Source organism: Nematolebias whitei, chromosome 15, assembly GCF_014905685.2.
Source record: "Nematolebias whitei isolate Nwh7 chromosome 15, NemWhi1, whole genome shotgun sequence".
Classification (NCBI taxonomy): domain Eukaryota; kingdom Metazoa; phylum Chordata; class Actinopteri; order Cyprinodontiformes; family Rivulidae; genus Nematolebias; species Nematolebias whitei.
In genome coordinates, this window is record NC_056512.1 from 799,800 (window position 1) to 804,142 (window position 4,343).

The following is a 4,343-nucleotide window of genomic DNA, read 5'->3' on the forward strand; positions in this document are numbered from 1 at the left end:
TAGATAGATAGATAGATAGATAGATAGATAGATAGATAGATAGATAGATAGATAGATAGATAGATAGATAGATAGATAGATAGATAGATAGATATCCAAAGATATAGATATTTGGCAGCACGTCGGCTCAGTGGTTAGCACTGTTGCCTCACAGCAAGAAGGTCCTGGGTTCAATCCCTGGTTGAACCTGGGATCTTTCTGTGTGGAGTTTGCATGTTCTTCTCATACTTGTGTGGGTTTTCTCCGGGTACTCCTTTTTCCTCCCACAGTACAAAAACATGCATGCTAGACTGCAGTTAGGGATTAGGTGTCTTGCTCAAAGACACCATGACATGTGGGTTTGGTGGGGAGACGAAACGATACTTTCTGTTCCCATGTCAGCTGCCCTACCTCAACACCATCTTGGCCCCATTTATCATATATGTATAGCTGATATATCTGTTTATAGAATACAGGTAAAATTTTACATGATTGTTTTCAACTGTTCCATGGTACATCACGTGATGAATTAATGAACATTTGAATAACATTTGTGTTTACTTTGCCAACATCAGTCAGTGTTTAATAATGTCATGTAAGAAATAAAGCCATGGACAATTTGGGCAAACTTTCAAAATAAAAGCATGATTTTGAGTTTGTTTAGTGACGGACCGTCAGCTACTACCACACCAAATGTTAGCTCAACATCTGTACATCTGACTGAGTTATAACCATTTTGGGTTAATGTTGATGTGGCAGCCATATTAATTAGGTGAAATTCAACTAAATTCAATTCAGTTTATTTCTATAGCGCTAAATCAAATCACAACAAAATTGTCTCAGGGCACTTTACAGGAACATTCACATAAAAGCCAGTTAGTAAAGTTCTCTATCTAAGAATCCAGCAAACAAGTTGAATCTTGGCTTCGTTGCAGTCTCCCATCCTGAGCAAGCACAGTGGAGACAGTGGAAAGAAAAACTCCCTTTAACAGGAAGAAACCTCCAGCAGAACCAGCTCAGGACAAGCAAAAGAAATACAAAAGTTGATTAGTTGTAGATCCTGTGGTTTATGAGATATTTTGCCAACAGACATAGTTGGCTTCACATAATTTATTACCAAATTTTTTCATTCAACCTTTATTTATACAGGTTATTGAGTCATGAGGACTGATTTTTAAGAGAGACTTGTTTTACACAGACACCATATAAAGTACAGACAACAATAAGCAAGAAATGCTTATAAGGAAACACAAGAAGGAATATTATAGTGATTTATTAAATAAAAGTAATGGTGATATGAAAGCTACATGGCGAGTAATAAATAGTGTTCTGAAAAGTCATAAAGCAAAAACAGGTATTTCACAATATTTTTTGAAGGATGACGATGAAATCCATGATGAAAATGAAATTGTAAATGGATTTAATCATTATTTTGTGAACGTTGGATCAAGCCTTGCAGCTAAAATACCAAAAGTAGACAATAATGTGAACCATTCAGTTATAAGTTGTGACAACAGTATTTTTCTTAATGGAACTGACAAAGAAGAAATAATGAATGTTGTAAAAAATCTTACAGATAAGAGATCAAAAGACTGGGTGGACATGGATATGATGTTTGTAAAGGACATAATGAGTTATGTTATCGAGCCGTTTACATATATTTGTAATTTATCATTTTCAAAAGGAATATTTCCAGACAATATGAAAGTAGCTAAGGTAGTTCCTCTCTTTAAAAATGGTGATAAATGTGTGTTCAATAATTATAGACCAATAGCTTTATTACCACAGTTCTCAAAAATTCTAGAAAAACTATTTGTGACCAGATTAGATAAATTTATTACTAAACAAAACATTCTAAGTAGCAGTCAGTATGGGTTTAGAGCAAAAAACTCTACATCAATGGCTCTCATGGAAATAATGGAACAAATAACTACTGCTGTCGATCAAAAACAGTATTGTGTTAGTATTTTTGTTGATTTAAAAAAAACATTCGATACTATTGACCACACTATTCTCCTTGAAAAATTAAATAAATATGGTACAAGAGGACCAGCATTACACTGGGTATCTAGCTATTTAAAAGATAGGAAACAGTTTGTACAAATAAATGGTGTAAGATCTGACATGTGCAATATCACTTGTGGAGTTCCTCAAGGCTCTGTACTTGGACCAAAGTTATTTATTTTATATGTGAATGACTTAGTGAATGTATCAGGACTCCTCAAATGTGTCCTTTTTGCAGATGACACCACATTTTTTTGTTTGGGTAAAGATGTAAAACGGATGTTGGAACTGATGAAGACAGAATTTAATAAAATACAAACTTGGTTTAAACTTAATAAATTATCATTAAATTTAGATAAAACTAAATACATGATATTTAGCAACAAAAAGAGAACTGTTGATGATCCATTTAAAATTGAGGGTGTTGAGATTTGTAGAGTTAATGAGATGAAATTTTTGGGTGTAATCATTGATGAACAGCTAACATGGAAAAATCACATCAATTCTGTAAGAACAAAAATATCTAAATCTATTGCAGTACTATACAAAGTCAGGGAATTATTAAATGATAAAGCTCTGTACATGTTGTATAACACAATCATTGTTCCACATTTAATCTATTGCATTGATGTTTGGGGGAAAGCGTGTAAAACTTTTACAAAACCTATTTTTATTTTACAGAAAAGAGCTGTAAGAATTATCACCAGAAAGCATTACAGTCACCCATCAAGCACATTATTTTATCAACTGAACTTATTGAAGTTCCATGATTTGGTAGATTACAGTATTTTATCAGTTATGTATAGGGCTCAAAATAACACATTACCATTAAATATCCAAAGAAATGTTATTAAAAGACAAAGTTGTTATAATGTTAAGGGGATAGAAATATTTGTCAAACCAACATTCAGAACTAGTCTGAAGGGAAGGTCTACCTCAATCCAAGGAGTTGGATTGTGGAATGTTCTAGAGAGTGATGTGAAAAATGTCAAGTCAATGTGTACATTTAAGAAAAAGATCAAAACTGAATTGTTAAAAAAGTATATATGAAGTAGCTTAGTGTATGTTTTGTATTAGAATTAGAAAAATTAGAAAGAGTTATTCATTTTGTTCTGTTACTTGAAAATTATTATGATTGAAATAATTGTTTGAAAAAAGGGGCAGATATAATAAGATTTTTTCTTCTTTCTGCTGCCTTTCATTTTTAATCTCTTTTTTATATAGTTTATGGAATTGTTTTGTTTTGTTTTTTAAAACTTTATACCATACCAAATGCAATTAAAATTGAAGTAGTGTTTTAAAACAGTAAAATTAAGGTGCTTTATAAAACAAGGTAAGATACTAAAAGCAAGAATATATTTGCGTTGATGTTTCTATTGACATTATAAAATGTTTGAAACCCCTTAAAGAAATTAAGGTGGACAACTTCAGTTCCTGCTGCAAGGTGTTCCAGGTTGCAGGAGGAGAGTAGGAAAAAGCCTTATTGCCAAGTTCAGTCTGCACTGAAGGAATGCTGCAGGAAATGATGGCCTTAGAGTGCACAAAGTAATTGCACTGACAACGTGACGTGGGAGGAGATATAAGAAGGCAGCAGACCAAGAAGTGATTTAACGATGAAAATGTACCAGTGTGAGAGCCTACGTGTAGATAACGATGACCAGATGACCAATGCATACAGGGTGCAGTGATGGGAAAAGTAGTTATAACCAGTTATGAACCTTAGTGTCCCATGATAGACAGCATCCAACATCTGCAAGGAGCTGGCAGGAGAATTCATGTAAATAATGTCATCATAGTCAATGGCTGGTAGGAAGGTAGCGGTAACAAGGTGTTTTCTGGCATTCAGAGTTATGCAAGATCTATTTCGGAAAAACAAACCCAGTTTAATTTTAGTTTCTTTGTCAAGTTTTCAACATGCGGCTCCAAAGAGAGATGTGCGTCAACTAAAATCCCCAAGTATTTGTAAGAATCCACATACGCAAAAGGAACACCATGCATGGATGGGATAAGAGGAAGAACTGGCACCAACTTTCTGTTTGAAAACATCCCTTTGGTTTTTGTCAGCATTTAGCACCATTTTGGGATGAAAAAGTTTTCACTGAATGATGTCAAATGCAGACTGTAGAAGCTGGAAAAGTTTGGCAACTGTGTTAGCTCGGCAATAAACAATTGTATCGTCATAGGGATGCAAGGAGGTGTCAGGAATATTTTGACATAGATTTGTCATGATCTGCAGCAGGGCTATTCAAAACCATTGCTCAGGGTCCACAGTTTCTGAAAGCCAGTAGCTTAGGGGCCGGACGTCCAGCAATTAAAGTCATTACAGTATACTATACATATCTATACATACATATATAAAT